This window comes from Momordica charantia (genome assembly GCF_013281855.1).
Source record: "Momordica charantia cultivar OHB3-1 chromosome 3 unlocalized genomic scaffold, Mcharantia_2.0 BLBB01000003.1, whole genome shotgun sequence".
In the NCBI taxonomy this organism is placed as follows: domain Eukaryota; kingdom Viridiplantae; phylum Streptophyta; class Magnoliopsida; order Cucurbitales; family Cucurbitaceae; genus Momordica; species Momordica charantia.
Genome location: NW_028275161.1, coordinates 6,855,080 through 6,882,577, shown reverse-complemented (window position 1 = coordinate 6,882,577; position 27,498 = coordinate 6,855,080). Strand labels below are relative to the sequence as shown.

Below are 27,498 nucleotides of genomic sequence, written 5' to 3'. Positions count from 1 at the left end.
CTATAAACATGAATCAATGACATACAACGCTATATTAATTAATCATGAAAATAAATCATGCTATCATACATTATAACTATTATATACATATGATGCATGAACATGTTTAACCTATGGTGGGATTTTAAACTATATGGCATACTTTATGCAACATATACAAGTAATTAAATACACATTCAAAATGCATAATAATTAAATAGCAAAATAGACCGGTTTTTGGCTTCCTAAAAAAAATGAAACAAAAAAAACACAATTTAAAAAAAAAAAGAACCCGGCGCCTAGGCGCCCTAGCCCAGCACCTAGGTGCTTAGACCCAGAGCCAAGGCACCAAGTTTCGATGATGTTTTACCTTTGCTTAGTCTCGGTCCACAATGGAAGGCTCCACACTTGAGCCTCGTTAGACTCAGTAGAAGTGTAAGGTGTAAGTAAGGAGAATAGAAGAAGAGATTCAGTCTGTCTTTTAACCTAGACTATATCTACATCAGACACAACTCCGTACCGACTCCTCACTCACTACTACTTAATTAATTAACGGCTAAGGAATTTCATAACTTCAGCTTTCGTTAACCAGCTAACCTTACTTCGTAACCTGGGACTCCCTCTCTTTCTTTATAGTTCGACTAAGTGACTTCGTAACCTTAACTCCCTTTCTTTCTTACTTTAGCATAGGCCTTCATCACTTCAAACGACCCCTCTTTGCTTTTTTGAATTAGAAAGAACGGGGCCTCACTTAACTATTTGTATAGGATGAAGAACATGGAGGATGAAAGACAAAGAAAGGGATTTGGGGCTTTATAATCGGAGAAAGGGAAGGGTGGGGTTGGTGTGTCACTGGGTCGGTGGGGGAACCTGTAGGAAGAAGGCTGCAGGCCCGACCTCTTGGGTTTCTGCAACCAAGGTAGTGCCTAGGCGCCGCCCCCAGCACCGAGGCACTGTCCGCCCAGTTCCTATGGTTTTTCTTCACTTATCTGGTACTCTTTCACGACAACTCCTTCCCACGAACTACACGAACTTACAGAATCGATTTACAGGATTAAATGGCCAAAATAACGGGGTTTTACATTGATCGAATCAATGGAAAAACTATAATCTAAAGCCAAAAATCGAAACATTTATTTGCAAACTATATATAGGAAATGTATAGAAACACTCACCATTCTTTTCCTTGATATTCAAAACAATATTGAAAGCAGAGCCTAGGCTCTGATACCAATTGAAGGGATCAGATCCCGCAGTCGAAGCGTGCGAATGCGTGTGCTTCGAACTTGTTTTAGAATTACAAAAAAGAAAAGACATAAGCATGAGTAAAAGGAAGTTAGTGATACATACCTTTGAAGACACATCTTCAATATAGACACCAACGCACCGAAAAGTCTTCCTCACTATCCTCTAGATGTTGAGAACTCGGTTTGTGGGAACCGTCTTATAATTAAAAGGGAAATCGGGAGATCGAGAGAGAGGGTATCTCGTTAGACTCTCAGAAACTCAACTAATCGACGTTCGGCCGATCGAAAAAGAAATGGTAGAACCTCCATTTTATAGGGAATGAGAAGTGAGGAGGAAGTCACCACTTCCCCACTCACTTCCCCACAAGTGGGTCATTTTTTTTCCCTTTTAATTTTAATTAAAACAATTTAAATTAAATAATAATAAATTAAATCTAATTTAATGAATTACAAAAAAAGAATTATTAATTTCATTAAATTAAATCTAATTTAGTTTAATCAAATTAATATATCACATTAATTTAATTAAATCATATTTAATTAAATTAAAGTTAAATTAATCGACTATATTAGAATCAAATTATAATATACATCTCTCTCATAATGTTGAATCCAATTCAAAATTAACTTTATACTATAATGTATCAACATACATTATATTAATTGAATCTTATACAATTAACCTAAATTCCCTTTTATGAAATTGAACAATTCAAATTCTTCACAAGACTAAATGATGTGATAATAATTGGCCTCAAGTCCTTGGAATCAAGTCAAGCTAAGAGGAGAGCTCGACCCCACACGAAATGCCCTCAACGTGCGCACCACGCCACTAACGATGGGCTAACCTCACAAGATGCTGCCCCACGCGCGCTCGCAAGCATCTAGCCCGCGAGGGCCTACGCCTGCACCCCCACCTGCCGACACCACCCACGCGCGCCTTTGTCCTGCCAGCACCCAAGCGCTCCTTCCGTGCTAACCTCACAAGAGGCCAGCGGCCCCGCCAGCATGCGCGTCCGCCTGATGCTAGTGGCCAACGGCACGCGCGCCAACCACCTGCGAAGCCACCCACTTGCAGCACTAACATCGCAAGTGCGCGCCCTTGCCGCGCTAACCTGACAATGCCACACCCGTGAAGGGATGTGATTCCCGGAGCAGTAACGGATTTTCGTTTCTGATTTTCGGGATACAAAATCGAATTACAAAGTAGGAAAATACAGAGGAAACTTTACCTTTGAAGAACGTTTCTTCAACGAGTTTCCCTCGAACACCACCACTATGAATCTTATTCATACTAATTTTATTTGAATCTCATTCAAATAATATCTCTCATAATATATAGTTTTAATTCACAATTAACTATATATTATAATGTATCAATATACATATAATCCCTTAAGTAATTTGAACAATTCAAATTCTTCCAAACACTTGATCCTCGTTTTACCCGTTATGAGCTAGCAAGGGGACCTAATGGACCTACAGATCCGAAGCTCTAACGATGCAAGATTAATCAGTCAAACTCATTGACCGAGTTAATCTAGATTCGTTAACTACGGGTCATTCCACTAAAGACCCGCAGTTGCACTCTTCTCACTGCAGAATGTTTTCGTGTCCATGGATATACGAACATTAATGACGAGTCAATCCTTCACAAGTGTTCGTAACTCAAGTTGGGTCAAATTACCGTTTTACCCTTGAGTTACATCTTACTCCTTAAACACCACTGCTCCTCTAATGAACAACCCGGTTCTGGTCCAACCAATAACCGGAAGTCCCTCTCGGCCAATTAGAGGGTGGGGCCCCTTGTTCAAGTCTCGGAGTCAGCATTTAAGGGAACACTCATCTACACCCCTAAAGTCGGGGAGGAGTGAATTCCATCTTATGAAGTTATGTTCCCATCTCCCCACTCGGTCTCGTCCCCAAAATGGTAGGAATGTTGAGTCGGTGACTCGGGCCACTCTCACCCATACAGATCAAAGGATGAGCCCTCACGGGCAGTAGTCCATAACTCACTCAGGATTGAGAATGAGTTGCCTGGTCATCCTAAGAAATAGCAATCTATTAGTCAAAGGTGTTACACCTAAAGATTGCCTATTTCGCCGTTCGGTCTTATACAAACTCATTGTACAGGATACCCCCATTCACATGTCTCCACACGAACGACCTGGATCGAGTCGTCTGTAACCTTTACAGAGTGAGCCATATCCATAGTGTTGCCAGGATAAGGTACCCAGCCTTATCCATATACTATAGACCCTTGAGGTTATTCACGAGACATTATCCATTCATATATCAGGGGTATATCAAATATATACCTTGTATATCAACTATATACCTGGTATATATACTATCCCGATTACATCATAAATAACCTTGGATGTTTACTTTATTGGATTTTGGACAATGCAAAGTGTTGGAATTTTCTCTACCTTTAAAAAGATTAGAGACTCGTGCAAGCGCACACGGTCACAAGTAATACTCGGAAGTAATCCAAGGTCGAATCCTTAGGGACTTGTTGCTTTTCAAAATCAAGTAATGCAGTGAAATAGTTCAAATATGCAATTGTGATTTAGGAAGAAAATAATGGTGAAATGTTGTTGTTTGGTGTTTTAACTATAAGGCAATTTAATGAAACTCAATCTCCTTGTCTCCTATCTTAGTTTTGATGCAAAACATGGAAAACAAACTATGTTGGGAAAATGCACCAGGCGCAATTCCTGAAATGAAGCTTGGAAGGGATGATTTGCTGAGAGATGGATGGCCTCCTTTTATAGCACCATAGGTTGGTTGAAACTCCCCTCCATTTTAGGTGGAAAAGGGTTGAGATTCACCTAACCACCTCTCTTGGACTTGGACTCACGGTTTTGAACATGTGGGAAATGTCCTCCTTGCCCTTCATTAATCAAAACGTGCATTTTGACAAATTGCCCTCCAAAAATACGCCAGGCGCAATTCTGCAAAAGACAGAATTCTGTTATTTTCTTCCAACTTTGACCGCATTTATCTCATATTTTTTCTAAAGTACCATAGTTTGACTTTTATGCATAAATAATCTATGTATGTTCTACTTTAAGAATATATGGTCCTTTTTGGCAAATAATAATGGGAAATGGGTAAAAAACATGGTCAAATAGGGCTACCGACACATGTTTTTGCAGTAAAAAGTCAACCCTAACACAAAGCTATCATTCAACAACAAATTTATTGAATAAAAACTTTATTAAATAGACATTTGTTTTTACAAAATACAAACTACGAGTTTAAGGCAACACACCCAACAACCCGTGCATCAACCTTTACACGCACCGCTTGCCCATATCGTGCCACCCGCACGCGCGCGCGTGCCAACTACTATGCCATTCTCGCAATGCTTCATACGCACGTTCGCCTTCCGACATGTCGCCCACGTCTGCCCCAGCACCTGTGCGCCCATTATTCGTCAGCACCCGTGCACGTCGACCTGCATGTCGCGCGCCTCACGCCCCAAGCGCCCGCGCGCCCCCTTCTGCACGTCTATCAGCGGCCAGCGCTCGCACCGCCACCCATGAGCGCGCCCACCAGCACTAACTTCCTTGCGCACGCACCATAGCCCCCATAGGCACGTCCACCATTAATTTTGCCACCCCCCATGGGTGCCCCCACCTTGCCTTACCACCCACTCCATTCTTTTAACAAAAAGATTTCCTTATTATATTGGATTATTTGATGGGATTTGATATTTTTTTTTAACAATTTTAAATTTCATCTTTAGGCAAGTTTTAAATGTTTTAAGAATTTATCATTTTTAATTTTCTTTTTAATTTTGTTATTTTCCTTAAAAGGCCAAGGGTCTTGACCTATAAACAGGCTTGTAACCCCCTCATTGTAAACACACCTTAGAATTTTAGAATTGAATAAATAGAGTTGAGTGTTTCTCTCATTGCCTTGTGCAAACCTCTTCTTAAATTTCGAATCATTTTGTGTGGTTGAACTTAGGCCTTGATATTTGAACCCCTCGGAGCATGCTTGTTTGATTGGTCACCAAATTCGTAGAATGTTTTCGGCCTCGAGTATAGTGAGTCATCTGTCTGCTCAAGGTAAAGACTGCAAAGGTAATCCCTATAACTTGGCCTTTCGAGTTGAACCAACTATACGATTAGATTCAAGTGGCTTGTGGCTCGAGTAGCTCAATATGCTTGGGTTGTCACGTATCACTAAATGTTCTAACTATCTTTTACGAGTTAGCAAAGAGACCTAATGGACCTACAGATCAGAAGCTCCAACGATACGAGATTAATTGATTAAACTTATTAACCAAATTAATCAACATTTGTTAACTGTTGGTCATTCCACTAAAGACCCACAGCTGCACTCTTCTCATTGTAGAATATTTTGTATCCATGAATTTTTGACAATTAAAGTTAAGTCAATCCTTCACGAGTGTTCGTAACCACAACTGGGTCAAATTATCGTTTTACCCCTACCTCTTGTACCCTAAGTAGTGCTGATCTTCTAATGAACACCTCGGTTATGGTCCAACAAATAACCGGAAGTCCCTCTAGAGCCATTGAGAGGGTGAGGCTCCTTGTTCAAGTTCAAGAGTCAACACTTAAGAGAACACTCATCTACATACCATAAAGTCGGGAAGGAGTGAATTTCATCTTGTGTAGTAATGTTCCCAGCTCCCCACTCGGTCTCATCCCAAAATGGTAGAAATATTGAGGCAGCGACTTAGACCACTCTCATCCATACAAATCAAAGGCTGAGCCCTAACAGGCAGGAGTTCATAACTCACTCAGGATTGAGATCGAGTTACCCGGTCATCCTATTGAAATATTAATCTATTAGCTAACGGTGTTATACCTAAAGATTAATTATTTCATGGTCTAGTCTTATACAAACTCATTGTATAAGCTACCCCTGTAGGGATGTGAATCCCGGAGCGGAAACAAACCATCGTTCATGAGTTTTGGGAAACAAAATCTAAACGTGTTCAGAAGAAAATATAGGGGAAAGACTTTACCTTTGAATAACTTTTCTTCAACAATTTCCCCTCGAACACCACCACCGAATCCTTCCTTGATATCCTCTGGAGTCTCGAGACGGTGGTTGCGGGAGTACCTTGTTTGGAATGAGTGAGAGAATTGAAAGAGAGAGCTTTGATTGAGAGAAATTCTTGGAGAGTTCTTCTTTTGTTCTTCTTTTCTTGTTTTTGCAGAACTGCAAAAGAAGAAAACAAAAGCAATGACGTAGGGAGTTACCCTACGTCACTTAACTGCCCATTCTCCTGCAATTTTTCAGGGGAGTTAAATATTAATATTAATATTCAAATTAATATATATATAATAATTCATATATATATATAAATAATTAATTAATCATATTTATTAATAAGAATTAATTAATTATTAATCTAAGTAATAATTAGTTAATATATATATATATCTATATATATATATATATATCAAATAAATAATTAACCCTTAATTATTTATCACAAAAAATAGAATCATACTGTATAGTATTTCTCTCGTATAACATATATCTAATGTACATCTTATGTACATTATTTTGAACCTATAGTTTTAATATGAATCTTATTCATATTAATTTTATTTGAATCTCATTCAAATAATTTCTCTCATAATATATAGTTTTAATTTAGAATTAACTATATATTATAATATATCAATATACATATAATCCGTTAAGTAATTTGAATAGTTCAAATTCTTCCAAAAACTTGATCCTCGTTTTACCCGTTATGAGCTAGCAAGGGGACCTAATGGACCTACAAATCATAAGCTCCAACGATGCGAGATTAATCGGTCAAACTCATTGACCGAGTTAATCAACATTCGTTAACTACAGGTCACTCCACTAAAGACCTGCAGTTGCACTCTTCTCACTGTAGAATGTTTTCGTGTCCATGGATATACGACCACTAATGACAAGTCAATCCTTCACGAGTGCTCGTAACTCAAGTTGGGTCAAATTATCGTTTTACATCTGCGTTACATCTTACTCCTTAAATACTACTGCTCCTGTAATGAACAACTCGGTTATAGTCCGACAATAACCGGAAGTTCCTCTCGGGCCAATGAGACGGTAGGGCCCCTTGTTCAAGTCCCGAAGTCAGCATTTAAGAGAACACTCATCTACTCCCTTAAAGTCGGGGAGGAGTGAATTCCATCTTGTGAAGTTATGTTTCTAGCTCCCCACTCGGTCTCGTCCCCAAAATGGTAGGAATATTGAGTCGGCAACTTGGGTCACTCTCACCCATATAGATCAAAGGACGAGCCCTCACAGGCAGGAGTCCATAACTCACTCAAGATTGAGAATTAGTTGTTTGGTCATCCTATGAAGTAACAATCTATTAGTCAATGACGTTACATCTAAAGTTGTCTATTTCGCAGTCCGGTCTTATACAAACTCATTGTACAGGATACCCCCAGTTGCATGTCTCCACACGAACGACCTGGATTGAGTCGTCTGTAATATTTACAAAGTGAGCCGTATCCATAGTGTTGCCAGGATAAGGTACCTAGCCTTATCCATATACTATAGACCCTTTAGGTTACTCACGGGACATTATCCACTTGTATATCAGGGGTATATCCAATATATACCTCGTATATCAGATATATACCTAGTATATATACTATCCCCATTACATTAAAATAACTTTGGATGTTTAGTTTATTGGATTTTGGATAATGCGATGCTATGAATTCAACAACAAATTTATTGCATAAAACTTTATTGAATATACATTTGTTTTTACATAAAATACAAACTACGAGATTAGGGCAATACACCCAACAACCCCCACTCGCATGTCTCCACACAAACGACCTGGATCAAGTCATTTGTAACTATTACAAAGTTACGAGGATAAGGTACCCAACATTATCCATATGCTATAGACCCTTTAGGTTACTACAGGAACATTATCCATCTGTATATCGACTATATACTATATATACACAATTAATATCAAATATATACGCTGTATATTATATATATATTGTATATATATCATATAATGTTTCAGTTACATGACATAGCCTCAGATGTTAGTTTATTGGATTTGGGTTAATGCAATTCTATTAATAACAACTTTATTGAATGAATATTTGTTTTATGTTTACAAACCACTAGTTTAGGGTATAAAACCCAACAATACTATAGTGAGAAGAATGCAGTTGCGGGTCTTTAGTGGAGTGACCTGTAGTTAATGAATGTTGATTAATTTGGTTAATGAGTTTGGCCGATTAATCTCGTATCGTTGAAGCTTTCGATCTCTAGGTCCATTAGGTCCCCTAGCTAGCTCACAACGAATAAAACGAGGATCGAGTTTCTTGGAAGAATTTGAAATGTTCAAATTTCTCAAGGGATTATATGTCTATTGATACATTATAATATATGGTTAATTCTAAATCGAAACTATATATTATGAGAGAAATTATTTGAATGAGATTCAGATAAAAATCAATATGAATAGGATGCATACTAAAACTTTAGGTTAAAAAATAATGTGCATAAGTTGTACATTACAACTATAGGTTATAGGAGAGAAATGCTTTAGAATATGATTCTATTTTGCGAATAAAAAATTAAATGTTAATTAATTAATTATTTAACATATATATATATTAATTAATTAATTGTTAATTAGATTAATAACTAATTAATGGTTAAAGTTACGATTTGGTCTCTGAACTTTCAAAAGTAACGATTTAGTCTTGTACTTTAGAATTGGTTACGATTTAGTCCTTGCCGTTAAAAATTAGGTTAAGATTTAATGGAATGCTGATGTGGCTAACAAATTAAAATCCATCTGACGAGTTGGTTCAATATCGGTTCGGTTCGGTTCGGTTCACATTTAAAACGGTTTAGGACTTTAAAAATAGAAAAATGAGACCTTTGAATCACATGCTCTCACATGCACGAACATCTTTTTCGATTCTTTCAGAAGTCTTCGCCTGATAAGCTAAGTGGTATGTACTGTGTTTTCTTATATGTGCCTCCAATTATCCTCGATGTATAGGCTTTATCTGGGGCAACTTCATGCAATTTGAAATCAATTAAACTCACCTTCGGTTTGATTAGTGAGACCAGCGTGTTAATGTATTGTCAATTTAAGTTTTTGTTATGCACACATGAGATTATTTGCCTATTCCCAATAAACACAATATTCTGGGAAGACATTCATGAATTTATTTGTGTAGAACTCGCATCAAACAGAAAAATTCACAAAAGATTTTGACTTCATGGCAATGAATGAGAAATTTTTATTTTAGCGGAAGAGAAATTTTGACTTCGCTCATTTTTTCAGGTTCATCCCATCTCAATTTTTATTTTCTATTTTTGCGTAATGGTGCTCCTCTAAAATCGTCGTTGACTCTTTTTATATGAACTGGGGTTATTTTTTTTATTCTTTAGATTTTGTATGTTCTCTTATTTCTGTTATTACTTAACTATATGAGATTATTCAATGATTTATATGGTATAGAACCACAAATGAAATGTGCAAAAGCAGAAACTGCAGCATGAATAAAAAACTACACCTTTGTCCATGAGGAAAACCCTTCATTGCTCTATATTGTTAAGAAATTTTACTTCCAACAAAAACAATCAACTGTTCTTATTGTGTAGCCATTCTCCTTAATAATTAATTATATAAGTGCATAGAAAGAATTACTTGACAACCTGGTTGGAATGAATATAATTAGAGTTTGTTTCTTTTTACCCTTCTATGACTTTATTGAAATTTTTCCCACTAAAAAGAATTCTATTGAAGGTTTGTTCTAATATGAGTACTCTTTCCCAATTATCTGTTCTATTTTCTGAAATTTTTTTCTCATTTTTTGGGTGCTAAGCTATGAATTTCAAAAGTTATATTTTGCAGTTATTTTTTACAACGAATATTTATATTTTATTCTATGTGCGGAGATGACAACTTTTGTAGTAGAAGTGCATCATCATGGTTATTTTATCCATGAACCGTATATTCAGTACATAAGTGGTAAGGTGGATTGCTATATAAATTTTGATCCAGATTACTGGTCCTTCTTCGAGGTAATTGGTGTTGTTGAATAGTTGTGGTACTATAATTATCTAAAATTGTGGGGTAGGGATCCAACAAAATAAGTGGGTAGTTATCGACTAATAGAATTTGATGAAGATGTCATCGAGTTAGCTAGTCTTTTAAGTGATGTAATGACATTTGAGGTATATGTAGAACATGAATGTGATGATGAAGCAATACTCTTAGACAATGATAGTGATGCATTACCTTATACTAGTGGTTGTGAAACTGAATTTGAAGATGATGATGATATGTTATCTAATATATATATTGATAAGGATGTTGAGGGTACTGCTTCAAAACCATCAAAAATCATATGAATAAATGATAATGTTGAGAATAATGATGGCGGAACTGATATTGACTCTAGTGAGCTACTCTCATTAAAAGATTCGTCTGATTCTAAAGTTGATGTTAGAACAAAATATCCTGTTTATAGAGAAACAACAGGTGATGAGAAACCATACTTTGAATTAGACATGTCATTTAACTCCTTGAGAGAGTTCAATAATGTTGTGGAAGATTACGCTGTTAAGGGAGGATGACAAATATGATTTGTGAAAAATGATAAGACTAGAGTTAGAGCCAAATGTGTGGATGGTTTTAAATGGTTGGCTTATGTTGCCAAGATACAAGGAGAGTTGAAGATGTTTGTTGGTGAACACTCGTGTAGTAGGTCCTTCAGCAATCCACGCTTAACATCTAGGTGGCTAAGTAGGCAAATTGTAAATGATGTGAAGGAACAACCAGATATGAGATTGAGAGCCATCCAAGAGAAGGTACAACGTAAGTACATTTCACAAATTAATAAAGCAAGCGTTAAGAGCAAAGAAATTGGCTTTAGATATAGTGCATGGATCACACAAAGAGCAATATAGTCGTGTACGAGAGTATTGTGAGGAGATACATAGATCCAATCTAGGTAGCAGTGCTATTTTGAACTTGGATGTGTGATAGGAACAAGAAGAGGTTGATGGTCAACTAATTGATAGAATTATAACAATCAATACTTTTCAACAATTGTATATATGTCTTGATGGATGTCGACGAGGTTTCATTGCAGGTTGTAGGCCATTTATTGGTTTAGATGGTTGTCATTTAAAAGGTCCTTGTGGAGGACAATTACTTACAGCAATTGGAAGAGGTCCTAATGACCAATACTTTCCCTTAGCCTTTTCAGTAGTTGAGGCAGAGACTAAAGACTCGTGGACATGGTTTTGACTAAATTACTTGTCGATAATGGAAGTCAAAAAGTTACATTTATATTTGATCAACAAAATGTATTCTCATTAATTTTTAAAATTACAATTATTTTTAGTTTCTTTACATATTCATGATATGTTTATTTTAATTATATTTTCAGGGTTTAGTGCCAACCTTCAATGGATTAATTCCAGAATCAGAACATCACTTTTGTGTGAGACACATCAACATGAGAAAGAGGTTTCCTGGAATGCAGTTGAGAAAGCTTTTTTGGAGAGCAGCCAGCACAACTTATTATCAGCAATGGGAGAGGGAGATGCAAGAAATGAATATGTAACTTATCTAGAGACCAACCAATTATTTCTTTATGTGAATGGATTGGAACTTATCTAATGAGACGATTTTAAAAAAATAGAGATATGATTGAAAAGTTTGAAGGGGAGGTGTGTTCCAAAATTAAAAAGAAGATTGAGGAGGAGAAACTACATAGTAGAAATTGGTTAGCTGTGTGGGATGCTAGCTTGAAATTTGAGGTTAGGAATGGTTGTGACAAGTTCGTTGTAGACATTTATTCAAGAACTTGTAGTTGTAGGAAATGAGACCTCACTGGGTTGCCATGTCAACATGCCATTAGTTGTATTTTCTATAAAGGGCATAATGTTGAGACATATGATGAAGATTGCTATAAGAAGAAGGCTTACATTGCATGTTACGAGCATCTTGTTTACCCAACCAACGGTCCAAACTTATGGCCAAGTACAAATTTCAATGATATTAGTCCACCACATCTTAGAAGAGCTCCCGATGGGTGAAAGAAATTAAGGAGTAGAGAGCCCGATGAACCAAGAAAAGGTACAAAAAGATCCCGAGGTCAGTACTGCAAATAACTATTAATTTGAATTGTGTTTCTATCCGATAATTGTTATCAACAATATATTTGTTGTAAGTCTATTATTCTTATTATTATTTCTTTACTTTTTAAATACATTGCATGAAAGTTCATCTTCTCAAGTAGTTGAAGTGAATAGGCGGTCCAAGTTGCCTATATAAGTTAGGACATAAACTTGTAAATGAAAGTATATGGTTGCAAGAGATGTTTATAGATTTCTACCATGGTAGTTGTGAAAGTATGAGAAAATAACTTGTTTTGTGATGGTACTAAGATTTTGTAAATGAGTACTTTTGTAATGACAGGTGCGGAGATTTTTTATTCTTTTTTTGTACTGACAGACGCGAATTTTTTTGTAATGACTAGATTGGATATTTTTATGTATCGCATTATTTGAACCTTTTAAGTTTTAGAAGTTTTTTGTAATGACTAGATTGGATATTTTTATGTATCGCATTATTTGAACCTTTTAAGTTTTAGAAGTCTTGGCTCATGCAAATAAGTTACTTTTATCATATCATTCACCCCATATTTCAATTTTAAAAGTCTTGTCGCACAAAAAATAATTCTAATGCATACAACAATTTAACCTTCAATTTGATAGCTTTTAATGGACTACAACAAGTTCAACACACAGTACTTGAATAATTCATGAGGAATGGAACTTTCAATTTCATCCTGGAATCTGATGCAAAAAATTTCATTGATCAGCGTCTATGTCTTTACATTTAGTTTACAGGAATATTCAAAAAAAATTGGAGTATTTTTTTTTTTGGGTGGGGGTGTGGAAGAATGAAGTAGTTATTGCGTATGATATTGCGTACTCAACTTCTAAAAAATGTTAAATCTAATGGACAATCTCATTTGTCTCCTCCATCCTCATCATTTCCTTATTATTCTTTATTACATGAGCTCCACACATTTATTAGAATTATTTTCTACCCACCTACACCGCTGAGGAGAATGAGACCAATTAAAATGAAAAAAATGCAGAACCTGCAAAGCAGACCCGAACTCATTATTCTAAAAAGAATCGACCTTAAATCGGTACATAATGGGTCATAAAGTACATTAACTGATCGCTTGCTTTCACTAATTGAAAACTTATTTCCCTAAAATGAAATTTTACAATATAACAATAGCACACATAAGTTGATAAAACATAAAATGATAAATAACGATTCTTCACCAGTCAGGCTTCAAAGCCATTAGCAAAGTATGGAATAAGACGCAGGTTCACAGTTGATTATAGAAAAGAAAAAAAATACCAAGGATGACTTGAAGAACTAGAACTCCTTTAGTACATTTTATGGGTCAGAGAGCCTACAACCAAATGCTCCATAAAACTAGGTCATAACAAAGGAAAAACACAAAAGAGAACCTCTGAAATAAAACGAGAAAATCCAATATTCTACTATTTATTTTCTGCACAAACAGTATAAAATGCAAAAAGAAAGTAATAGCAGATCCGTGAGATACTTAGCTGCTCTCATATTCAGTCTATAACATTCAGGCATCATCAGGGCCACCTACGGATTGTCTGCACTCACAAACATCCCAATACAGTTAAAAAAAACAAAAAAACAACTCTAAAACAAACAAATTGACCAACTCAAACAACATAGCTTAGTGTCCAACTTGATTTGCTCAAAGTATCTACGCCTCCATACATTCTGTTGCACGAGAGAGTATCAAAGAAGTCATCCTTATTATAGGCAGGCAACAGACATGAAGTAAGTTAGTTTTATGCATATGTGGGCAGCAAAACAAACATTTCTTTAAGGTACAAATTAATATTATTTCAGAACTGAGTGGCATAGCAAATAAGACCTTGATCTCTAACTTTGACGATTCACCATCTTCATCATGAGCTTCATCTTCGTCACCGTACTTATCAAGCGAAGACTTCTAGAAGAACCGAAAAAGATGTTCGTTCGTGCGAGAGGCAGAAATCGTGGGTGAGAGAGCATGTGTTTCAAACGTCTCATTTTTATATTTTTAAAGCCGCTAAACCGTTTTAAATGTGAACCGAACCAAACCGATGTTGAACAAACTCGCCAGATGGATTTTAATTTGTACACATGAGTCCTAAATGGCAGTCACATCAGCATTCCCTTAAATCTTAACCTAATTTTTAACGGCAATGACTAAATTGTAATGAATTTTAAAGTATAGGGACTAAATCGTTACTTCTGAAAGTTCAGGGACCAAATCATAACTTTAATGAAACTACAGCGACCAAATGTATTTTTTAACCTTAATTAATTATATATATTAATTATTTATTTAATTAATATATATATATAGATAATTAATTAATTAATTGTTAATTAGATTAATAATTAATTAAGATTAATTAATTATTAATATTAATATTAATATAATTAATATTTATTTGATTAATATAAAAACTCCCCTGCTTAATTGCAGGGGAGTGGGACACTGGTTATGACGTGGGAAGTTACCCCACGTCATCCTTGTTTTATTGCACAAGGGTTCTGCAAAAACAGAACTCGATTTTTTTCAACTTCCACTGCATTTCTCTCTTGGAAAAAGCTCTCTAAAAATTCCCTTTCATTCCAAGTTCATTGCTCCCACAAGAAGATTCTCATTACTGAGGATAGTTGGAAAGATCGGTGGTAGCGTTGAACGGAATCCATTACTGTGAGGAAGTGCCAATCATTATGAGCCACGGGACGTGATTACGCTTGTTTACATGGGTAAAAAGAAAGTTTTAGATGCTGTTTTTACTATGTTTTAGCTTTGTTTCGGACTTTTTCTCGGTCGTTTGAGTTCCAATTCATGCAAAATTTATATATGATGGTTTGTGGTTGGCTTATATTATATTTATGACATTTTAGGACCATTTGGGAGTGAAAATTAATCAAAAGAAGCAAAAAGACGGAAAAATACCTCAGGAGGCGCCATACGCCTGGTAGGCTGCAGAAAACCTGGTTTTCTTCCAACTTTGCCCTTAATGAAACGCGTCTTCCAATGCGTTTTGGTGGTTCCAACGGATGCATACGTGTAGAAGAAGTGTCCCACTATCAGTTTGAGCAAGATTTAGTCAGTCAAAGGAGTTGGAAATGGGTGATCCACCAGCGTTTTAGGACCTACCTAACCAATTCTGCACAGCTATAAATTCCAACAGCTTCTCCACCAAATTCATCAAGCCTTGCTTCCTTCTCTTGATCATTTTTAGTGTTTCTTTGTTGCTTTTTAAGTACTTTTGAGTTGCTTTCATTAGTTGCTTTTAGTTTTTAAATCCCGAGCACTTTACATTCCTTTATTGAGCTTTGTTTTGTTTCCGTTGTTACTTAGTTATTTTCTACCTATTCAAATTTATAAAAATCCAGCACTTAGCTTATCTTTACTTTGCCTTTACTTTATTTTTAGTTAAGAGAGTTGTGTTTTTGGAGGAAAGAGCACGTGACACTCCCCCTTGCTTGAAAGAGAAGGGCGAAGCTCTCAATCTCGAGCAAAACTCTCCGTTAGTTAACTTTTGTTTTTCACACATGCATTTCAATTTCAACCATTTTACTTGCTATATCTTTTTCAATATGTCTTTCTAAATTCCCGTCTCTAGCCCGGTTATGGATAGTTAGCCTTTTATTTCTAAAAAGGGTTGCTAAGAAGTAGTGTTTTTGCTTTCCACTCATTGCTCAACAAGTTTTCCCAAAAAGTTAGGATTTAGAGAAGGCCACTGTAAGTCTTAACAAGTCAATACTGAAAAGGTTGCTTATTTGCATTGTTGAGTGGTTAAACCGAGGAGAGGAGCGCCTTAGACATAAGGGTTCCGATTAAGTAGCCTAGACATAGGACCTTAACCCGAGGTTGCGACTATTTCCATCCTAAAACTAAGATATCTCTCATGATAGACATATTAGGGAATGTCTTAGGACTTTGAACGTGTTTAGACATAAGTCAAGTGAAAAGCGTAATCATTGGTTCCTAAAGTAAAATGCATATCGTCCTTAGCGTATCCTTGTGTGACGCCCCAGGAATTTCACTATTTCCTAACAGGGACCGTTACTAAGCCTACCTAAAATTGTCGCATAAACAAGAGAATTCTCCTCACAACAACACTAAGCAATAAAACTACCACGCTTCTGCTGCGCTACTCTGATTTCCCACACTCACAAGAGCTTGAACAATTAGAACAACAACACTCATGTTTTAAGAGAAACTCAATCCTATATAGATAAACCATTTAATACCGACTTCACATTAACCAAACCCTTCAAGGAAACCTTACTAACTATAAACCATCCACTAGATGAATATTAACATCTCGAATGACAATGAAGCAAAAGCTAATTCAAGTACGACCAACTTAAACAAATGTATTCATAATTATCCTAAATAGATTAAAATCCCGTAGTTCAAGAGGCTAACAAAATTAATGCTCTAAAAGAATATTGAATCGGCAACCTTACAACATCCTTTAGACAATAAAACTAAACAAAACCAGCCACTACCAACTCAACTACAACATTAAATGGCCACAACTATCCTAACTAAAAGAAATTAATTGTACACAGCATAGCTAATGGTCCTTCCGATCAAGCCTCCTCCTCGCCATCACCGTCCGAAGAGCTAGCTCGATACCTGCAAACTGGAGGGGAAAAGAGAGATGAGTACAACCACAGTACTCAGTAAGCAGCCCTTATCTGTAGGGTCACACACAAACAACATGCTTATCAAGGAACAACGTGTCATGCTTATTAAAGGATCAACACACACATTATGCTCAACCAAATCATGAAACATTCACAGTCATGCTTTTCATCACATCATGCATTCAAACATAGACACATTCTATAAAATTCAGTGACAACCACAACCAGGAACACATTAACTTCCAATACTAACCTCTAGTCTCCCTAACATTCAAGTACCTCTACGCTTATCACAGCTACTCTAGCCTTTCACAGTTAACTCGTTCGAGTAGAGTCGGCCCCTAACCGTTTATACCCAGAGCCCCAACACTGCTCCATCGGCCCTCGACCATTTATACCCGAGGCCCCGATGACTTCACCATCTATTGGCCCTTGACCATTTATACTCAAGGCCTTGAACTCTGCATCGACCCTCGACCATTTATACCCGAGGCCTCGATGTCTTACAATCTATTGGCCCTTGACCATTTATACCCAAGGCCCCAATAGTTCTCCTTTTGAAAGACTCCTCGCATCGACCCCCGACCATTTATACCCGAGGCCTCGACGCTCATCTTTATCCAATATTGGTGTATCGACCCCCGACCATTTATACCCGAGGCCTCGATACCCAATTAGTGACGTATCAGCCCTCGACCATTTATACCCGAGACCCTGACACTCACCCATTCACTTCATAACTTTCATAACTCCACATAACATTTCTAGCCTCCAACCAAGATTTCAGTACTACTTCCCTAATAACAGCAACCACCACAACGCCCATCACGACACAACCACTAGCATGATTTCAATGCATCACAGATCTCAAAAACACAAAGTTTGACAGCAACCAACCTAATCACAACATAGAGCACACAAAAGCTTCAACAAATAACCATATGACATGCTTCGCATAACATACATTTCACATAGCGGTTCAGAAAACTTTTAAGAACACGCCCAACACAATTCATCCAAACATTTAATATCCAACGTTCGAAGAAATCATCCAACATCAGTATTCAATAAGCATTGCTAGACATAAATAAACACATCAGACACGCCAAACATCTGATGCAAAATTCAGACAACAACATCTCCACAATAAGTCCACTTTAACGAGCATTCCATGCAACATACATCATTCCACATCAGATCTCAGCAGCTCAACAATACAAAATTTCCACTATTATCACCGACGGACATGCAACACTACTCAGGCATATAAATCAACATAAACAAGAGTTACACTGCACAATAACGTTTGGAAGTCAATATTAAACATCATAAAATAGCACAACGACAACCAAATAATAAACATCAACGCACGCACCCGCCCCTCGTCTACTTACTTTTCATTACTCGATAGGCCACCAATTCCAATCTTTCAAATGCATCAACAAGCCATTCACACATCTAATCAAAACACAATTATCCAACATGCTCTTCATCGTACAAAACAAGAAAATAATCCCGTAGCTTCCAACTAAGCAAACATAAACTAAATAACATAAAACTATCACGTGCATTTTCAATCCCAAGACATACTTTCAAACAACAAAGCTTAATCACTTTCAACCACACCGAGCAGCAACTCTCAAGGCACATCCAATAATCATGACACCAGATATTTTCCTAATATGTAAAAGGAAAGGAACAAATGAAACAACAAGGATGCAACCCACCAATAACAACTAGAAGTCCTCAAATGATGCCCAACAAACTCTAAATACATGAGATATTCAAGTATAGCAAAGTTAAGCACGAAACCATCTCAATAACACCTATTAACTTACATATGAATAAATAATAAACACACTGAAAGCACCACACAATTCATACATATTCAATCAACAAACATCCCCCAAGTAAGAACTACTTACACAAAAACAAGTTCATACTTCTTGCATCAATCCCACACCTAAGCATGAAAACATTAAAACAGCAAGTTAGTTATATGTTTCAGCATTTGAGACCAACTCTAAGGGCTTCGAAGGGCTCGTTACCGCAACAACAACTTCGTTTAGGTGTGGGTAACCTAAATCTTGCTCGAAAGGTATGGATAACGTGAATCGGGCCTCGAACGGAAGTGGGTAATCGCCGAATGCCAAGGAACTAAGCTGTTTTGCATTTTACAGCACGGAAAACGCTCTAAAACCACCTCTAACGCTGCTGGCTGCTACAAATCGAGCATTATCTGTACAAGGGTCGGGTTGTTGAGGTCAAGGTCCGGCTAAGGGTCGCGTTGCCACGAACTTCTTCAATCGACGCTGTGGGTCGTCGACCGTCTGGGTGCGTGGGCTGCTGCTGACTGGGATGTTTATGCTGAACGCACGCACTAAGCGTGGTAACAATTATATAGATGCAAGCGCACACCTGTCAGAGTAATATAAAATGGATGAAGTATCCAAGTATCGATCCTCAAGGACTTCTAAACAATTTCCAAACTCTGAAGTTTTAAAGAATAGTGAATGTTGAAATGAGTGATTCTTGTAAAATGGGAAGTGGTCACAAATAATGGTTTTGGATTTGGGATTTGGACTTATAATAATAAAACCTAGCCCGATTTAGTTCAAGTTAGCCAACAAAGAATCAAGGACATGCTAAGGATAATATGCATTTTACTTTAGAAACTAACGACTATGCTTCTCACTTTACTTATGTCTAAGCAAGTTCAAAGTCCTAAGACATTCCCTAATATGTCTATTATGAGATATATCTTAGTTTTAGGATGGAAATAGTCGCAACCTCGGGTTAAGGTCCTATGTCTAGGCTACTTAAGCGGAACCCTTATGTCTAAGGCGCTCCTCTCCTCGGTTTAACCACTCAACAATGCAAATAAGCAACCTTTTCAGTATTGACTTGTTAAGACTTACAGTGGCCTTCTCTAAATCCTAACTTTTTGGGAAAACATGTTGAGCAATGAATGGAAAGTAAAAACACTACTTCTTAGCAACCCTTTTTAGACATAAAAGGCTAACTATCCATAACCGGGCTAGAGACGGGAATTTAGAAAGACATATTGAAGAAAATACAGCAAGTAAAATGGTTGAATGTGGAATGCATGTGTGGAAAACAAAAGTTAACTAACGGAGAGTTTTTATCGGGATTGAGAGCTTCGCCCTTCTCTTTCAAGCAAGGGAGAGTGTCACGTGCTCTTTCCTCCAAAAACACAACTCTCTTAACTAAAAATAAAGTAAAGGCAAAGAGAGAATAAGCAAAGTGCTAGATTTTTATATATTTGAATAAGTAGAAAATGACTAAGTACAAATGGAAACAAAACAAGCTCAATAAAGGAATGTAAAGTGCTCGGGATTTAAAATCCAAAAGTAACTAATGAAAGCAACTCAAAAGTACTTAGAAAGCAACAAAGAAACACTAAAAATGATCAAGAGAAGGAAGCAAGGCTTAATGAATTTGGTGGAGAAGTTGCTGGAATTTATAGCTGTGCAGAATTGGTTAGGTAGGTCCTAAAACGATGGTGAATCACCCATTTCCAACTCTTTTGACTGACCAAATCGTGCTCAAACTGATTGTGGAACACTTCTTCTACACGTATGCATCGGTTGGAACCACCAAAACGCATTGGAAGACGCATTTCATTAAGGGCAAAGTTGGAAGAAAAACAGTTTTTCTGCAGGCTTCCCAGGCGCCTGGCGCCTCCCATGATACTTTTTCGTCTTTTTGCTTCTTTTGATTAATTTGCACTCCCAAATGGTCCTAAAATGTCATAAATACAATATAAGCCATCCACAAACCATAGTATATGAATTTTGCATGAATTGGAACTCAAACGATCGAGAAAAATCCGAAACAAAGTTGAAACATTGTAAAAACAGCATCTAAAACCTTCTTTTTACGCATGTAAACAAGCGTAATCAGCTGCAGCAGCCGAACTGGGAGTCTCGGTCGTCCACGACGCTCAAAGATCGTCATTCATGGTTGGACTCACCGGAATCGGGCTGCTACTACTCGAGGAAGGCGAGATGTGGCGATTTGGAGCGTGCCGTCTTTGGTCGCTAGTTTCCGCCGGCGAACTGCTGCAGGAGGACACCGACCAAAGCTCGTGTTGCTTGCTACCATCGCCGGAGGACGTCGTCGCTGCTGCCGTCGACGACTGCCAAGGGGTTCTGAAGTCGCGCCGCTGCCGAAGAACGCTGCCGTGCTCGCGAACTGCCACCGAATAGGTCGCCGAGGGTTGGGCTGCTGCAGGTTCGAGGAGGCGCCGCCATCGAAGGACGCTGCTGTGAGGTGTGGTCGCCGGCGATGAAGGCTGTTGGGGCGGCGGCAGCGGTGGGGAAGAATAAGAAGATGAAGAAGAAAGGTGAAATATTTAGATTAAGGGTTTTACCCTTTTTTTTTCTTTTACGTTGTTTTAAAACTTATAGCCCAAACCCTAAAACTTAAAGGAGGCCCAAAACAACAAGCCCAAAATTTCACTTTAGAAATCAAATACCACCCACAACCACCCAAAATAAAATAGCGAACTTAAACTCTAATAGCCAAGAATAATAATCCAATAAGTAGAAATTAAGAGTCCAAAAAGAAACCATGAATTTAAGATTTAACTAAAAATCTCCTACACTGATCGAGAACTTAAATTATCGTAATCCAATGAAATGAAACTTAATTCTAATTTAACCAAAAATTATAATTCCAAAATTATAAGATCCAAGAATTAAAGTTATCAGCTTAGGGAAAATCCAAAGACACTATTTATCTCTTAAAATAAACGAGTCAGAGAACGCGGGGCGTTACACCTTGATTCTTTGTTGGCTAACTTGAAGTAATTCGGGCTAGGTTTTACCATTATAAGACCAAATCTTAAATCGAAAACCATTATTTGTGACCACTTCCCATTTTACAAGAATCACTGATTTCAATGTTCACTATTCATTAAAACTTTAGAGTTTGGAAATTATTTAGAAGTCCTTGAGGATCGATACTTGGATACTCCATCCATTTTATATTACTCTGACAGGTGTGCGCTTGCATCTATAGAATTGTTACCACGCTTAGTGCATGCGTTCAGCATAAAACCACCAGTCAAGTTTTTGGCGCCGTTGCCGGGGACTTTAGTTTTAAAATTATTTTCAAATTCTTTTAGTTTTTATTTTTGTGAATTGTTGTTGGGTGTAATTTCCATCCACCGTTTTTGTTCTATATTTTTGGTCGTTTATCTCACAAGGGTAAGTTAAAGTGCATGAGCACAAGATCTTTTCTTCTACCCCTTGACCTTGAGATTGAGCGGACCCTTCAAAAAACTCGAAAGGAGCAAAGACTTCGAAAACAACTAGAAAAGCAAAAAGAGAGAGAAGGTGAAATCAGTCCTGAAAGTGAGGTAGAGAGTACGAGCACATCAATGGCAGATATTCCACCTCGTGATCCGGTTGATCCACCTGCTGTTAACGGTAATATGAGGGATCATGCAAGAAATGATGAATTCAACCATATCCAGATGGCGGACAATAGAGACGTGGCAATGCGAGAATATGCCGCCACGGCTTTTCAGAACTTTGATTCAGTGATAGTCAACCCTATTCCAGCCCATGCAAACTTTGAGCTTAAACCAATGATGTTCCAAATGTTGCAGACAATTGGACATTTTGGAGGGCAGGAACATGAGGATCCACATGATCATTTGAAATCATTCATTCAAATTGCAAATGCATTTCGATTACCTGGTATAACAGACGATGCTCTTAGACTAACACTTTTTCCATTTTCTTTGAAGGACCAAGCTAGAGCATGGCTCAATGCATTTCCGCCGGGATCCATCACCACATTGGGGTCGTTATTTGAGAAGTTCTTAACAAAATTCTTCCCACCTACTCGCCACGCTGATATCAGAGGGGAGATCATCTCCTTTAGACAGTATGATCGTGAACCTGTTCACGAGGCGTGGGAAAGATTTAAAGAACTAATCAGGAAATGTCCGAACCATGGCTTGCCGGCATGCATCCAGATAGAACATTTCTTTAGAGGTTTAGATCATCCTACTAAGATGATGCTAAACAATGCTGCCAATGGAGCCTTTACAATGAAGACATTCAACGAGATAGTCGACATCCTAAATGACTTAGCTTCACACAACGAACTATGGTGTTCGCAAAGATCTAGGGCAACACCAAAGAAGCAAGATCCGGCTGGAGTTTTGGCTCTGGACATTGCGACCTCGATGCAAAAAGAGATGGTTACAATGAACCAGAGGCTGAAAGAGATGGCATTGGGAATAAAAAATCCATTAGCCACGCCGATACAACCTGTGCAGTCGGATTATTGCACTCCTGCCCCTGTTTGCCAAGTTAACGATCTCATTTGTTCATTTTGCAGTGAAAACCATATTTATGATAATTGTCCACATAACCCTGCTTCCGTTTTTTATGTAGGACATGGGAACAATAGGAACTTTAACCTATATTCGAACACCTACAACCCAAGTTAGAGGCACCACCCTAATTTCTCATGGGGAGGTCAAGGAGGTTCGAACGGTTTTAATCAAGGACAGAGCCAGCAGAACAAACAGCCCCATGTTCCACCTACACAGCAATACATCTCGCCACCGCAACAGCGGTACAATCAGAGAACACAGACTCCACCAGTTCAAATTAACAACTCAAATCTTGAGTATATGATGAAGGAGTACATGGCCTGAACCAACGCAGTGATACAATCCCAAACGGCATCAATGAGGAATTTCGAGACCCAATTGGGTCACCTCGCCAATGAATTAAAGAATAGACCACAAGGTTCTTTTCCAGGCCATACTGAATTACCAAAACGAGAAGGGAAAGAACAGTGTAAAGCTGTCACCCTTAGGAGTGGACTGGCATATGATGGACCAACAATGCCAACAACAGATGTACAGATTCTGTCCACTGAACCAACTGTAAAGATACTAGAGAATCCAACAACACCAGAAAAAGATAATATTAGAAAAGGTAATGAAGACACCCCGAGTGTTCCTCCACAGGTACAACCTTCTTTTACCCGTACTCCCCCGTTTTCACAAAGTTTAGTTAAGAAAAATAATGATTCCCAGTTTAGAAAATTTTTAGATATTTTAAAACAATTGCATATAAATATACCATTAGTAGATGCTCTAGAACAAATGCCAAATTATGCTAAGTTTTTGAAAGATATAGTTTCTAGGAAGAAAAAGATAGGAGAGCATGAACTGGTAGCCATGACAAAATGTAGTAGTGAAGCTGTAGGCAGCCCGCTACCCATGAAATGTAACGATCCTGGCAGTTTTACCATTCCATGTTCCATAGGAGGGAAAAACTTAGGTAGGGCATTATGTGATCTAGGCGCTAGCATTAATCTTATGCCATTATCAGTTTTCAAATCTTTAGGCATACGAGAAGCTAAACCTACTACGGTTACTCTCCAACTAGCAGATAGATCTATCATAAGACTTGAGGGAAAGATAGAAGATGTTTTAGTCCAGGTGGACAAATTCATTTTCCCTGCAGACTTTATCATTCTAGATTGCGAGGCGGACTTAGACGTTCCCATTATTTTGGGAAGACCATTTCTAGCCACTGGGGATACAATTTTTAATGTGAGGAAGGGAGAAATTACAATGAGGGTAAATAATGAAGAAGTTAAATTTAACGTTCTAGACGCCATGAAATTACCAGGAGACTTTGAAGAGTGCTCTGCTATAACTAGCTTGAATCCTGTTATGTTTGATGAGTTTTATGACTTGTTAGTTACATAGATTGAAGAAGAGCTTGATAAGATAGCAGAAGGACCGGAAGATGTGACTAATCCTGTTGAAAAAATACAAAAAGAAGAATGCAAGTCGTTACTTCCGTCCATAGTAGAACCACCCACTTTGGAGCAGAAGCCATTGCCGTCGCATTTGAAATATGCGTATATAGGGGATAACGACACTTTACCAGTTATTATAGCTTCCAGTTTATCACCTACTAATGAATATTCTTTATTGCAGATTTTGGAGAAGCACAAAAAGGCCATTGGATGGACGATAGCAGATATCAGAGGGATAAGCCCGGCCATTTGCATGCACAAAATCTTATTGGAAGAAGATGCTAAGAACTCTATTGAGAGTCAAAGGCGGTTGAACCCGAAGATGAAAGAGGTTGTAAGGAAAGAAATTCTTATATGGCTTGACGCCGGTATTATATACCCAATATCCGACAGCAGCTGGGTAAGCCCAGTAAAGTGTGTACCAAAGAAAGGGGGTATAACCATGGTGGCCAACGAGGAGAATGAGCTCATCTCAACCCGAACTATGAGTGGGTGGAGAGTTTTCATTGACTATCGCAAACTCAACAAGGTAACGAAGAAAGACCATTTTCCTCTACCGTTTATTGACCAGATGTTCGACCGTCTGGCAGGTAAGGATTTCTATTGTTTCTTAGATGGATATTCAGGTTTTAATCAAATTACTATTGCTCCAGAAGACCAGGAGAAGACAACATTTACGTGTCCGTATGGTACGTTCGCTTTCAGGCGAATGCCCTTTGGATTATGCAATGCACCCGCGACTTTTCAGAGGTGTATGATGACCATCTTCTCTAACATGGTAGAAAATATTCTAGAAGTTTTTATGGATGACTTTTCTGTTTTTGGAAATTCTTTTGACGCTTGTTTAATTAATTTGGAGAGAGTATTGGAGAGATGTGAACAAACAAACCTAGTCCTAAATTGGGAGAAGTGTCATTTCATGGTACAAGAGGGTATTGTTTTGGGTCACAAAATTTCCAAGCAAGGAATAAAGGTAGACCACGCTAAGATAGACATCATTTCAAAGCTAACTCCTCCCACGAATGTTAAAGGGATTAGAACTTATACATTCAGACCTTTGTGGTCCGATGAATGTTAAAGCTCGAGGAAAGTATGAATACTTCATCTCTTTTATAGATGATTATTGAAGGTATGGTTATTTATAAGTAATGCAACAAAAGTCTAAAGTCCTTGAAAAGTTTAAGGAGTACAGGACTGAAGTTGAAAATCAATTAGGTAAAACGATTAAAACACTTCGATCAGATCAAGGTGGAGAGTATATGGACTTGAGATTCCAGGACTATATGATAGATCATGGAATCACCTCCCAACTCTCAACCCTTGGTACACCTCAACAAAACGGTGTATCAGAAAGGAGAAACAGAACCCTGTTGGACATGGTTCGATCAATGATGAGCTATGCTCAGTTGCCTAACTCGTTTTAGGATTATGTAGTGGAGACTACGGTTTATATTTTGAACGTGGTTCAATCAAAGAGTGTTTCTGAAACACCCTTTGAGCTATGGAGGGGTCATCAAGCTAGTTGACATCACTTCCGTATTTGGGGATGCCCGACACACGTGCTCATGACTAACCTAGAGAAACTGGAACCTCGTTAAAAAATATGCCTATTCGTAGCTTACCCTAAAGAGACAAGAGGTGGTCTCTTCTTCGATCCTCAAGAAAACAGAGTGTTTGTTTCGACAAATGCCACTTTCTTAGAAGAAGACCACGTTCGAGATCATAAACCACGAAGTAAGGTAGTGATTAACGAGATTTCTAAAGAGGCTACAAACACGTCAACAAGAGTTGTTGATTAAACTGGCACTACAACAAGAGTTATTGATGAAGCCAGTACATCACCTTAGTCACATCCACCTCAAGTATTGAGGATGCCTCGACGTAGTGGGAGGATTGTGTCACAACCTGACCGCTACGTGGGTTTAACTGAAACCCAAGTTGTCATACCTGATAACGGTGTCATGGATCCATTGACCTACAAAAAGGCAATGGAAGATACTGACAAGGATAAATGGGTTAAAGCAATGGATCTGGAAACGGAGTCGATGTACTTCAATTCCGTTTGGGAACTTGAAGATCAACCTGACGGGGTAAAACCCATAGGGTGCAAATGGATCTATAAGCGAAAACGAGACGCTGAAAGAAAGATACAGACCTATAAAGCAAGACTTGTGGCAAATGGCTACACACAAAGGGAAGGGGTAGACTATGAGGAAACCTTCTCCCCTGTAGCTATGCTTAAGTCCATTAGAATACTTTTGTCTATTGCCACATATTATGATGATGAGATATGGCAAATGGACGTCAAGACTGCTTTTCTGAATGGAAATCTTGAAGAAAGTATTTATATGTCTCAACCCGAAGGGTTCATAGCTCAAGGTCAAGAGCAAAAGGTTTGCAAGCTTAAACGGTCCATATATGGACTGAAACAAACATCTCGATCTTGGAACTTAAGGTTCGATACTGCGATCAAATCTTATGGTTTTGACCAAAACGTTGATGAGCCTTGTGTACACAAGAAGGTCATCAACAACACTGTTGATCCTTTTAGAGGCAAACACATCGACAGGAAGAACCACCTTATACGGGAGATAGTGCGACGAGGAGATGTGATTGTCACAAAGATTGCTTCAGAGCACAACATTGCTGATCCTTTTACAAAGGCACTCA

The 27,498-nt window shown here is 37.9% G+C and overlaps 1 non-coding gene across 1 annotated transcript; it reads right to left on the bottom strand.

The window, feature by feature from the left end:
• Positions 1 to 22,894: 22,894 nt before the first annotated feature.
• LOC148212259 (small nucleolar RNA R71) lies at positions 22,895 to 23,001 on the bottom strand. Its single transcript, XR_015790003.1, has one exon. It is a non-coding gene; the product is annotated as a small nucleolar RNA R71 (small nucleolar RNA).
• Between the last annotated feature and the right edge of the window lie 4,497 nt (positions 23,002 to 27,498).